Genomic DNA, 13,872 nt, shown 5'->3' on the forward strand with positions numbered 1-13,872 from the left:
CAAAAAACAGCAAGGAAAATTAGTGAACTAGGTGAAGACCAGTATCAGTTTCATAAGTATTTACAGGATTGGCGAGAGACCTCAACCCTTTCTGTTAAATATTTCCCCTAAGTTTCTATTGGGTTAAAGTTTTAATTTTAGGTTACTATAAATCTTTTCCTTTGTGACCTCTTCTTTTGTTTTTGTGAATCAAGCATTCACTTATAATTCATATTGTTTCTTAAAGGAAAAAAATTTTACATGTACCTCTTTAATACATTTAGAGTCTACTGTGACTATAAAGTATGAGCCTAATACAGTTCATTTCCGACTAGCTTATCAGGTGCCCAGGACTATATATTGTGTAATCTTTCCTTCCCAAATTGATAATGAAGCCAACTTTAACATGCCCTTTAGATGAGCCTCGGTGCGTTACATTGTCTCCACATTTATCTACACCTGCTTGTGTCCTCCAGACCTCTCTTTTTGCAGGTAAAGAAAATGAAGACCAGGGAAGTCAGGTGCTTTGCCCCAGGTCACACAGCTGATGTAGGGTGGAGCTTGGGTAAGGGCCCTCATTCATCCCCTGATCCCCAACCCAACATTCTTCTCCTTAAGCTACACTTCCTCTCAACCAGACTTTGAGGAACCCACCCTTTCCCGCCTGAACACCCAACTTCTGCTCAGAAAAGATCACTCATTCTGTGGGCAATGGCCAGACCTCCACCATGTCTGCAGAAAGGAAAAGCATGACTCTGTCCTAATTCCCAGGCTCTGTGCTGTGTTCCATGAGAGAAGGTCCACCTGGCTGGAGAATCTAGGCACTGCCTTCTCCTCCTGTAAGGATCAGTGCCCAGGCCTTAAGCAATGTGAGCACTGACCTCAGCCTGAGTGAGTTCAAATCCCAGCTCTGCCTCTTCCTACATGAGTGACTCACCTTTGCTTCAATTCTTCATTTTGAAAATGATAATAACTTGGCTTCCCTGGTGGCTCAGATGGTCAAGAATCTGCCTGCAGCACAGGAGACTCAGGTTCGATCCCTGGGTGGAGAAGACCCATGGAGAAGGGAATGGCTACCCACTCCAGTATTCTTGCCTGGAGAATTCCATGGACAGAGGAGCCTGGTGGGCTACAGTCCATGCAGTTGCAAAGAATCCAGACATGGCTGAGCGACTAACATTTTCATACTTTCACTTCAATAACAGGAGCGCCTAACTCATAGAGGTTTTGTAACAATTAACTGAGTTAATCCATGTAACATCCTTGCCATGGGCTTGTCAATGTTCACTACAGAGATTAATTTTCCTGTTTTTATTCAGCTAGAGGGTTGGTATCTGGTCAAATTTATATTGCTTCTTTTAAGAGATACAGACCTTTTTCATATTGAAACTGGCGTCTTAGGGGCCTTGCTGTCATCTCCTAACAAAACAAATGCACCAAAAGCCAAACTTTCCCTTCGCTTGTATGGCAGAATGATGGTGAACATGGTCTGCTGAGTTAAGGATGCAGGTGGTTTGCTGACCGAAGGGAGAAAAGCAGCCACAGATGGTGGACTTCCTGTTTACAATGTGCTTGGGGAAATGACCGTTTTGCTCATGGAGAAAATATTTTTTTATCTTATTAGGTAGAAAAAAACAATAGGCAACAAAGACAGAATATTACCATCACAGCATTTTTGTCTCATGAAAAACCGATTGGCTTCCCCAAATATTGATTAAACATTCTACGTGAAGTATTCTCTAGACAGTAAAATTCTGGCATAAAATAAACTTCCAGGCAAAGTTCACTTATGGTCAGAGAGGCTTCACCAAAACAACACTGTTTCGATATTGTGGTTCTGAAAACGGAAATGCCTGAAACCCCTTCAGGGAGGAAGGTTTTGATCGGAGAACAAATTTCTCATGGAGCCACTGTTTCCAATTGCTTCCTTGGCTTCTCTACAACTGAGCAATGTGAGAGACAGGGTGAAGAAAGTTCAAGCTTCAGTTGCCCAGGTGTGTGTGGTCCAGATACGTGGAGTCCGTGCTCAGCTCACCTATCAGAAAGCAGACAAGCCAGAGAGTGGATCTCTGAGTTCAAGCTCCTGTTGATACCACCAACACACACCGGAGGAGTGCATTTCCTAGGTTCAGATAACCAAGCAGAAAAATCCCTTGCCTTTCTCATGGCTCCCACCTAAAACGTGCTTCCATCAAGATTACCATGTATCTAGGGAGTTCTCTTAGGGGATTTATCCTCCTGGGTTCCATTTATCCTCAAGTTCCGCTGTTAGCTTTAGTGGTCTTTTCTTCTAGGTCCAAAGTATGCGACAGTATAAAAACCAGCAACTGTGTTCTGCCATGAGATGCACAGTCACATCTCACCAGCCAGAACGGAACACAAGAGAACACGTAGAACATACAGTCCCATGAATGTTTTGCATTGACCTAAAGGCCATAGCATATTGAAAAACAGAGACATTACTTTGCCAACAAAGGTCCATCTAGTCAAGGCTATGGTTTTTCCTGTGGTCATGTATGGATGTGAGAGTTGGACTGTGAAGAAGGCTGAGTGCCAAAGAATTGATGCTTTTGAACTGTGGTGTTGGAGAAGACTCTTGAGAGTCCCTTGGACTGCAAGGAGATCCAGCCAGTCCATTCTAAAGGAGATCAGTCCTGGGTGTTCTTTGGAAGGACTGATGCTAAAGTTGAAACTCCAGTACTTTGGCCACCTCATGCGAAGAGTTGACTCATTGGAAAAGACTCTGATGCTGGGAGGGATTGGGGGCAGGAGGAGAAGGGGACGACAGAGGATGAGATGGCTGGATGGCATCACTGACTCGATGGACGTGAGTCTGAGTGAACTCTGGGAGTTGGTGATGGACAGGGAGGCCTGGCGTGCTGCGATTCATGAGGTCACAAAGAGTCGGACATGACTGAGCGACTGAACTGAACTGAACTGAACTGAAAGGCCATCTCTTTGTGTGCTCTACACATTGTTCACATGTACATCTGCATGCCATGTGTGTGGGTACACAGGTGTTCACACATCTGCACTTGCACTTCTCCAAGATGTCTTCTGAATGGTGAGGGTCAAAAGGAGATTGAGGCCCCCAAGGTCTGCTTTCATGTCAAAACTCCAAGATCTGGCTCATTCTTGAGTTGCTGCCAGAGCCTCAACAGGAAGGGAATCCATCCTGGAAGAACATGCATATGGATCTGGTGTCATCCTGGGCCTTTCTGGCACCTGGGACTGTAGACCTTGATTCCGAACAAACAGGGATTGTTGAAACCTTGCAGTGGACACCCACTGTACCCTGGCCTCAGGTCTGGGCTGGCGTGTTGGTCTCCAGCTATTGTGAGTGTTGGCTGCTGAGGACTCAGATGCCCTTTCCCGGAGAAGCACCCTTGGAACTTTCTGGCCCAGAAGTTTTCTGGCCTTGTATCCACATACAAGGCAGTCAGGCACCAATCCCTTGCTCCAAAGACGACCAACTCTATGATGAGATTCACACTCCAGAGCTCCCCTTGGAATCAGGCAGAGGCTAGACTCCAGCCAAGGCCACATCCTTGCTCAGTAGCTTCCCCCCTTGCCTGCTGACCTCACTCCATTTCTGATGAAAGTGCCCCCTCAGTAGATCTTCACAGACCCCCAACTCAGGCTTTGCTTAGGAAATCCCACATCTTTCTCCAAATGGCCAGGCCCATCGACAGTTTCCCAGGTAGCCAATCAAACTCCCTTCGGATAAATAAGAACGTGGACGATACTCTCATCCCCAGGGCTATTGAACAGCCACTGTCCCTTCACTGTGCTCTACAGTGAAATTACGATCAGCACTCACCACATGCAGGGGAAGTGAAAGGAAGTGTTAGTCATTCATTCATGTCTGGCTTTTTGCAACCCCATGGACCATATCCCACCAGGTTCCCCTGTCCATAGAATTCTCCAGGCAAGAATACTGGAGTGGGTAGCCATTCCCTTCTCCAGGGGATCTTCCCAACCCAGGGACTGAACCTGAGTCTCACATTACAGACAGATTCTTTACCTTCTGAGCCACCAAGGAAGCCCCAGCAAACCCAGATAAAGAGACCCAAATTTGGACAGTAGGAAGAGAAAACGCTCCATTGGTAAATTGTAGTTTTAAAAATGCATTCAGATATTAATTATGCTATATTTATTGGGTTGGCCAAAAGTTTAGTTTGGATTTTTCCTTGCGATGCTACTTTTTGCCAATGCAATACTTGTTAGAAAGCCACAGAAAATTAAGAACTTCAAAATAATTTCTACAAGTAAATGTGCCAATCAACAAAGGTTTGGGGCTTCAGGGTACCATTTGAGTTAATGACCATCATATAAAATTCTAATTTTTTGTTTAAGTTTTATCATTGGCCACAAAGACTGTCAACTTTTTTTCCCTGAAGTGACAGGCTCACCTCATTCTTTTTTGAGCAACTGTCGAATCCCTACATCTGAATAATGGTAATTTGTCAATTATTCTTTCAAGTAAAAATGGCATTCCATGAAAAAAAAGAGAGAGAGAGATCTGTTAAAGTCACAACTCGATCACATGAGCTCTTCTTCAGTGCAGCCCGCCCTTGTATTTAGGTACACTGAGGAGCTTGGCGTGTCCTTCTCATTTTGTTGCTCAGAATGTTCAAAGGAAAAGCACTCAAAGGTCAGAATTTAATAAAATCCCTCATTTGCACTACTGCGGCAATGGAAAACACAAGGTGCACCGACAGTTTGATGTCGTCACCTAGATTCCTGCCAAGATGTTGGCAGCATTGCTCTCACATATCAGGGGAAATGTCAGCACAGTGGAAAAGGCAAAAAAAAAAATGTTTTTGTGAGTTTTTTAAAGTAAGATTTTTATTTTAGAATACTTTTAGATTTGCAGGAACACTGCACAGACAGTACAACATGTTCTCAAGAACCTCACACCCATTTTCTCTTGTTATTAACATCTTGTGTTAGTAAGGTACATTTGTGTCATCCAAAGAACCAACAGTGAAACATTATTATCACCTAAAGTCCAGTCTACATACAGATTTTCCTAGTTCTTACTCATATTTTGTTGTTGTTTCAGAGCCTCACCCAACATACCTCCTTTCATTGAGTTCTCATGCATCCGTAGGCTTCATTGCATCATTTCCTCACTTTCATTGGTTTTGATGATTTCAACAGTTTTGCAGAGCTTTGTTCAGATATTTTGTGGAATGTCCCTTAATTGGAATGGATCTGATGTTTTCTCTTGATTAGCGTGAGTTCATGAATTTGGGGGGGAGGAAGACTACATAAATAAAATGCCATTCTCATCACGTCTTATCAAGGGTGTATACTATCAACATGACTTACCTCTACTGACGTTGGCCTTGATCACTGGGCTGCAGTTGTCTTTCTCAGATGTTTCTATGGTCCAGTAACTCTCATTCCCCCTTTCCACACTGTTCTCTATAGAAGAATATCACTTTGTGCAGCCCACACTTAAGGAGCAGGGAGTCCTGCTCCCCCTCTTGCAGGGCACAGTATCTACATGGGTTAATTGTAATCTTCTAACACAGGATACTTTCCTAGTGTTATCTGGAAAATAGACTTGACCTTACAGAACCCTGAAAGGATTTGGGGAAACCCCCCAAAAGTCTGCAAACCACACTTTGAGAATCACTGTTCGACACAATGGAGGCAGGGAAGGATGTCTCTGGAACCGAGGAGCGATGCTCAGATGCTTCCAAGATTCCCTGGAGTTAACTCAGAGGAAATCGCCACCACTGTCACTGGACAAGTGCAAGTCAGCTAAGGAAATGCAGGTCCAATTCCCTCGCACCAGGCAAGCAGCCCAGAGTCACAGAGTGCTTCTGTGGTGGCAGCGGTGGTGGTTTAGTCGCTGAGTCATGTCCATCTCTTGTGACCCCATGGACTGTAGTCCTCCAGGCTCCTCTGTCCATGGGATTTCCCAGGCAAGAATACTGGAGTGATTTGCCGTTTCCTTCTCCAGGGGATCTTCCCGACAGAGGGATCAGACCCAGGTCTCCTGTGCTGCAGGCAGATTCTTTACCAACTGAGGTATCAGGGAAGCTACCAAAGAAATGCTTCTGTAGGAGGAGGAAAATGCAGACTGAAGTATCCTTCGTGGTGAGTATCCATCGTGGCTGACGGATATGCAGTTTCAGTGACAGGGCATTGTTTCATTAACACTCTTGTTCAAATTCCAGTGGGTGGGTCTGGCCACCACACTATTACCATACTATTACAGATCCCACTGGATCTCCTCTTGTTCTAGTCATCAGCAAGGCAACATTTTTAGAATTGGAACCAGATAACATGCACAGCATGGTTAGATACGAGAGCCCCAAAGGGACTCTCAGACAGGAGGTAGGCAAGTTTCCCTGCTCGAGGCACCACAGTGGCAACCTCTCTGTGTGCACAGCGCGTAGGCTCTGGTTGGCTTCATCCAAGTGCAGCCGGGCAGCGCTTTGCCCCACACCTGCACTGCACGTCGCTTGACTGCCTCCAATGGCTTCTGATAAAGCCGGAGCAGGGAATACACAGAAACCTGCTTGATACCAACACCTGTACAACTCAGAGGTACAGGATACTTATCTCAGTCCACTCAAGCTGCTATAAGAACATAAAGCTACCCACTCCAGTATTCTTGGGCTTCCTTTGTGGCTCAGCTGGTAAGGAATCTGCCTGCAGTGTGGGAGCCCTGGGTTCGATCCCTGGGTTGGGAAGATCCCCCGAAAAAGGGAAAGGCTACCCATGGCAGTATTCTGGCCTAGAGAATTCCATGGACTGTATAGTCCATGGGGTCGGAAAGAGTTAGATGTGACTGAGCAACTTCATCCGTTTTCAATTATAAGAAGAATAAAATTTGTCAAAAGATTCTACATATCCTATCTACAATTTGTGTGACAATTCCACTTGTTTGCCTAGTATTTTTTTATATTTTAACTTTCTTTTAGATGAGTAGGAGTTTTCATTAATTTGAGAGTATATCAAGACAAGCCATTTCTGTATTATATAATTCTAAAATGCTCACCTTCACATAGCTAAAAGCATTAGATTTTTTCATCAGTGAGATCAGAACTCGAAGTCTATCTGCCTCTTACAAGTAAGGCTACCTTGGGCAAGTCCCTGAATGTTTCCTGGTCCTTTTAAAAATAAATAAATCAGTAAATAGGACCAACACCTCCCGTATCTTGTGTGTCTGGTAGCTGTTATTTTTTTCAAGAGTAAGACAGTTGATGTAAGGTGACAACCACATGCAGAGTCTGGAACCAATAGAAAAGCGATGTCTACTATTTGTAGTGTCTGCAGATACTATTTAGGAACCCCTCTCCATACTTGCTGACATCAGCACCTTTAGCTATCCACTCCTGAAAACTTTGGTTTACTGTTCTCTTTCACTCTTTTAGTCTGTTGGTCCTAAATGGTTCACTTGTTCTCCTCTCACCCATCACTGGAATCAACAATTCCAGATCAGACTCTCCACCCACCTCCCTTCGTCTAATCAGGCACTGAGATCCTCTGTCATCTCACGTGCCTGAAATCCCTGTTCTCCATCGTCTCTGCCCAAACCTCACCTTGGCTGCTCCAGAACGCTGCCCACTCCAGGGCCTTTCTGCTGCAGCCAGCGTGATTAGGGCAGCCCGCTGTGTTGCTGCCATTGGTGGGAGAGAGGCACTCAACTGAGCTGTCTGGGGTCACACACAGCACTCAGCAGCCTCGGGGACAGGTCCCAAGCTTTCTCTGAGTGTCCTTCCAGAAGGGACTCCTTTTCACTGGCACCCTTGGCAAGAGTCTTATACGTTTTTTGACTCCATTAACTTTATCCGTTGGTTGAGTCATGCTTAAACACCATGGTGGTACAGAGTCAGTTCAACTGAACTTTCAGCTTAGATTCTTTGGAAAATAGCTTCCGTGCCTACATGCATTTTTGCAGTGGAGAGTCATCAGCTGGGAGAGCCCGCGATTAGGACAAAGTAGGACCAGATTTTCAGTGAGTTTCCATCTTGGAAATCTCTCAAGAGTCGAGTCCATAAAAGCAGTGACCTTTAATGTTTATTTTTAGTAAGGAAATGTGTGTGTGTGTTCAGTTGCTCAGTCATGTCTGAGTCTTTGAGACCCCATGGACTGTAGCGCCTCTATCCATGGGATTCACCAACAAGAGTACAGGAGTGGGTTGCCATTTTCTCCTCCAGGGGATCTTTCCAGCCCAGGGATCAAACCCAAGTCTCCTGCATCTTCTGCATTGGCAGGCAGATTCTTTTACCACTGAGCCACCTGGAAAACAAGGAAATGCAGTATTTCAAATAAATATTTTGCAGAAAACATAGGAAGCAGATAAAGGAGGAACAATTCTGATTAGGTGGCAGAGAGGTGTGGAGATTTAATCAGTCCCTCAGCACCTCTCCTGAGATAACCCCAGAGGTTCCATCACTGAATTCAGAGCCTTGAAACCACTGCTCTGAAGACTACAGAGTTCCCCCAAAGGCCCCAAAGCAGGAGTGAACTAGCAGCAGCGGACACCTGGGTGAGGTTTGGAATGGGACCCATGGGAAGAAGAGTGCAACAGAGTCCAGCCTCCACCTCCAGGAGCATCTCCCAGGTGGAGAGCCTCTCTGAGGCACAGTCCCTGCTTCAAACGCATGGCACACTGATGCTTGAGACCACAGAGGATCCAAGGGGACAGGGCCTGCATCATTTTGGATTCTTTGACTACAAGCAACAGAAATTGACTCTACCCCATGCAAAAAGAAATTTATTAAACTAATATGGGGTGACTATAGAAATAGAAAAAAAGCTGGAAAAGCAGACTTCGAAGGGGAATCAGGGAGTTCCTATCATCCAGACGGTAGGAGATCACTGACCTTCTCAGCTGGGTGTGCACAATGGGATGAATGGAGTCCTATATGGAAGAGGTGGTGCCCCAAAGGCAAGCCCCAAAGTAGACGATCAAGCAACAGCTGCTGACCACAGGACCCCAGAGGACCTAGCGCCTGGAGGAGGGAAGTTACTTCATTACTAACTAGGTCACCACAAGACTTAAGCTTCTGCTCCCACAATGGCTGCTCTGTCTGCTCCGGTCTCATGGATAACACCTAGATTATCTGACAATCAGGTATCATAAACTGTCCCGGCCAAGACCAGGGACAGACCAGCTGGCTTCCAGCTCTGACCTTGGCCATGGGACCTGCTCTTGAGTCACCTCTAGTCTTGACTCTTCCCACCTTGACTCACATCCTCTTGCTGTCTCCTCCTGGCTGCTTCTGTCAGCCAGCCAACCCCATCCCCCAACCCCAGCCTACAGCTTTTCCTCTGCACATGCTGTCTCAGCAGGGAAGATGCTCCTCCTCTCACCAGTGACCCCACTCTTTTCTTACTTGACCCCAGGCCTGTCTTTTCTGGCCCCATTGTAGGGTTGGCTCATCCAGAGTCTCATCCCATAAGCTGGGAAACTCTGGTGCAAGACAAGTGGGAAGGCTGTGTGGCCAGGTACTCGGGGAACATGAACAAAGATCCAAAGTCTCATCCACATGAGGAATATAGTCAGGACCCAGTGTGGCCAGAGTCTGGACCCTGGGAGACAAACAAGATGCTGGGCACACTGTGGGATGGTCCAGATCCTACAGACTACGGGATGGTCCAGGGTCCAGATCCTACAGAAGTGAACAGATTGAGTGAAAATTGAGATGTGGGTATTCCACACTGATGCCCTGCCTGAGGGTTTTGACAGCCCAGAGCCGTCGCATTCCTCAGGGAGGTGAGAAGCCTCCTTGCCTGCCAGAGTGCTGCCATCAGATAGACTGTTCTAGAAAGCCATGGGATATCTCACTCAGCTTTCCTTCCACAGCCTTCTTTTGAGTTGATACCCTCCATCCTAGCCTGAGTTACTTTTTTCCCCCATGGCTATCAAATTTGGCTGCCACTGAGCGACTGAACTGAAGGCTTTTGTTTCATCTGAGCATAGATGAGCTGATTGGGTGGCATCACTAACTCAATGGACATGAGTTCAAACAAACTCCAGGAGATGGTGAAGGACAGGAAGCCCAGCATGCTGCAGTCTATGGGGTCGCAAAGAGTTGGACAAGACTTAGCAACTGAGCAACATCAGCAAGAATAGCACTGGTTCAGAAAACACCTTCCTTCCCTCACTCTGGGTTAACGATCTGAATTAAAGAGTGGGCTGAGGAGGCCCAGATGTCACATGTAACCGTGATGGACAATGTGAGGTTCTGAAACGATTCCAGAGAAATCAATCTGAGTCTGCTTGTGAACATTCCAGGAAACCAAGCCAAGGAGTTTAGATTTGGTCTCTTTTATTCCTGCTGGAAGATGGGAAATCAAAAAACATTTGTGGAATGGATAGATGCAATGATTAAGAACAAAACATTTTTATAATAGAGTGATTATGACAAGTTGGAGACAGGGTAGGTGCCTTAAGCAGACACACTGGTTCTGTAATAATTATTAAACACCAAGAAAGATGAGGAGGGTCTGGACTGGCACAGGGGCAAGTGGGGTGAGTTGCAGAGACCTCTATGAAGTAGAGCTCATCACCAGTTGGGGGAGAGGAGGAGGAGTCATCAAGGACCTCCAACGTCATGAGGCTGAAAAAATGTGAGAGCAGCAGCATCAGGAGCTCCTGGGGAGACGGGGCTTTGGAAGAGGACACTTCAATCTGGACATGAACGTGCCTGGATGGATGTTTCGGTGCATTTCCAGAGCTCAGGAGAGAGATTGGAAGGGTGAGAGCTCATGCCCCCAGGCGGGCACACGGGACAAGAGTGAGCAAGGGCTCCCGAGTTGTCTCTCATAATGTCCACCCACGTCACAAGCTCAGCTGCCTCACTGCGCATGCCCTATCTGACCACATCACCTGGCTGGCCTTTTTGACCTGTCAGCCCACCTGTGGGAAAGACAGCACCCAGCCTGGCTTCCTCTCCAACGGACTAGCCCTGAAATCATAGTCGGACCCAAGGACTTAAGCACAGAAATTCTATATGAGCTGTGATCTCAGAGAATATAAGTGAGCAGGAAGTGTGAATGGCGGAAGAAAACTGAAGTCCAGGGAAAGTGCATCATGAGGGTCACTTTTGTGGCAGCTGGTGCTCAATCCTACCAGGACCTCAGCGCACAGAATACCTGTTAGAATTGTCCAAACACTGCCCCTGCCTCCGGGATCAAAATGGACAACACTTACTTATCAGCTCCCTGCTGCCTCAGGTGCCCTGAGGGGCACAACTACACTCACCTTTCTAAGCTGCTCTTACACGTGTGCCACGTGGGGACCAGCCACATCCACAACTCTGTGGGAGCCCAAGGCAGAGCATGAAGGATGTGGGCTCGTGCCTGAAGTCAGAGCTGTCTGTGAAACATGACGAGAGCCCTCCCAGGACTTCCAATCAGTCACATCTTGGATCTAGGTGAGGCCAAGAAGGTGTGGAAGGAGCCCAGAGCTGTGTGTTCATAACCCCCTTGCACTCTTCGCTTCCTCTCCGGCCCTTCACATTGAGTCCAACCAGAACTGAGTCTTCAAGATGTAGCATCCACAGTTAGTGGAATAAAGTTCGGCCCCACTGCTGCCATTGACCCAGAGCCCCCAACACCATTTATAACCTCCTACCTTCCCCATCCTTCACCTCCTACCTTCTATGTCCATAACCTCCTACTTTCCCATTCCATCACCTCCTACCTTCCCAATCCATCACCTCCTACCTCCCCATACATCACCTCCTACCGTCCCTGTCTATCACCTTCTACCTTCCCCATCATTCATCTCCTACCTTCCCCATCCTTCACCTCCTACCTTCCCAATACATCACCTCCTACATTCCCCATCCATCACCTCCTACCTTCTCTGTCCATCACCTCCTACCTTCCCCATCCATCACCTCCTACCTTCCCCATCCATCACCTCCTACCTTCCCCATCCATCACCTCCTACCTTCCCCATCCATCACCTCCTACCTTCCCTATCCTTCACCTCCCTCCTTCCCCATCCATCACCTCCTACCTTCGCCTCCCATCAACTCCTACCTTCCCCATCCAAAACCTCCTACCTTCCCTATCCATCACATCCTACCCTCCCCATCCATAACCTCTTACTTTCCCCATCCATCACATCCTACCTTCCCCATCCATCACCTCCTACCTTCCCGATCCTTCACCTCCTACCTTCCCCATGCATCACATACTATCTTCCCCATCCATCACCTCCTACAATCTCTGTCCATCACCTTCTACCTTCCCCATCCTTTACCTCCTACCTTCCCCATCCATCGCCTCCTACTTTTCCCATCCATCACCTCCTACCATCCCCATCCATCACCTCCTACCTTCCCCATCCATCACCTCCTACCTTCCCCATCCATCACCTCCTACCATCTCTGTCCATCACCTCCTACCTTGTCCATCCTTCACCTCCTAACTTCCCCTTCCTTCACCTCCTACCTTCCCCATCCATCACCTCCTACTTTTCCCATCCATCACCTCCTACCATCCCCATCCATCACCTCCTATCTTCCCCATCCTTCACCTCCTACCTTCCCCATCCTTCACCTCCTACCTTCCCCATCCTTCACCTCCTACCTTCCCCATCCTTCACCTCCTACCTTCCCCATCCTTCACCTCCTACCTCCCCATCCATCACCTCCTATGTTTCCTATCTTTCACCTCCTACCTTCCCCATCCATCACCTCCTACCTTCACCATCCTTCACCTCCTACCTTCACCACCCTATCCAGATGTCACTCACCTTTGGCTACCACTCGCTTTGGCTGGTCTCAGTTGACTGCCTGCTCAGATTACCCAGATCTCCCCCAGAAGGATGTGAGGTGAGGCTCCCTTGCCTCTCGCAGGTCAGGATGCTGCCATTATCTGTTATTTACATTGCTGGTCTGAAAGCACAGGAAAATGCTTCAGCCCACGCTGAGGCTCCAGGGAGCCTTATCAGCAGCCCTGGCCCCTGATGACAGCAAGAGTCAGTAATCCCTCCTGACTCCCCCGCTGGCACCCTGACATGGCTTGTGCTAGATGAACAAGCTGTACTCAGAGCTTCTGAATCAGTGAACTCGGAGTCCCTGGAGGGAGTTCTTTGCCTGGAAATCAAATGATCTTTTTGCTTTCAGCAGGAATGGATGGAACAATAAAGGCCTGGAAGTGGCTCCACCAGGGGGTGCCTGGTGGCCTTGCATGTCTCCGCGTGGGCTGTGTGGGCAAAGCGCTATCACGGTTAACGTGGACCTTAGCAGAACTCCCGTGCTTCGACCAGAATATGAGAGCACAGGAGCTTTGTCAGGAGACTCTTCCCCGCTTATGGGGCAGTTTCTCATCACCTCCTGTGTTCTGAGGATGTATGAGGCTCCCTTCTCCCCATCCACACTCTGTCCCCAACCACCTCCTTTAGGGTCCATCTACAGTCAGTGTAACTGCCTGGATGTGGCATGAAACAGGTCTATCAGCAACAGGGCCCCATGACTCATATGTTGTCACCTGCTCTCTGCCATTTTGGTATCATTCTGTGGGACAAGGGGCAAGCAGAGGTGGCATGCTTTGCTTTTTCTCTCTTTGTAAGGTATAAACTATTTGGATCTAACAAGGTTGCATTGTTTCTTTACCAGCTAAATTTGTTCATTTTACCTTGACAATAATGCTCATGGAACGATGAGGCTCTCTTTTCATTTAAGTGGCCACCCTGATACCTATTATAACTGGGCATAAGCCATGGATTACCGACTCCTTGGTAGCTCAGCTGGTAAAAAATCCACCAGCAATGCAGGAGACCCTGGTTCGATTCCTGGGTTGGGAAGCTCCCTGGAGAAGGAATAGGCTACCCACTCCAGTATTCTTGGGCTTTCCTGGTGGCTCAGATGGTAAATAATCCACCTGCAATGCAGGAGACCTGGGTTCGAT

General features: G+C 47.4%; 1 long non-coding RNA gene across 1 annotated transcript; it reads right to left on the bottom strand.

Moving 5' to 3' along the window:
• Positions 1–4,818: 4,818 nt before the first annotated feature.
• Positions 4,819–12,917, bottom strand: LOC138986322 (uncharacterized). Its single transcript, XR_011463154.1, has 3 exons — positions 12,716–12,917; positions 8,829–8,957; positions 4,819–8,241 (listed from the first exon to the last, which is right to left on the bottom strand). It is a non-coding gene; the product is annotated as an uncharacterized lncRNA (long non-coding RNA).
• Between the last annotated feature and the right edge of the window lie 955 nt (positions 12,918–13,872).

Source organism: Bos mutus, chromosome 3 (genome assembly GCF_027580195.1).
Source record: "Bos mutus isolate GX-2022 chromosome 3, NWIPB_WYAK_1.1, whole genome shotgun sequence".
NCBI classification, from domain to species: domain Eukaryota; kingdom Metazoa; phylum Chordata; class Mammalia; order Artiodactyla; family Bovidae; genus Bos; species Bos mutus.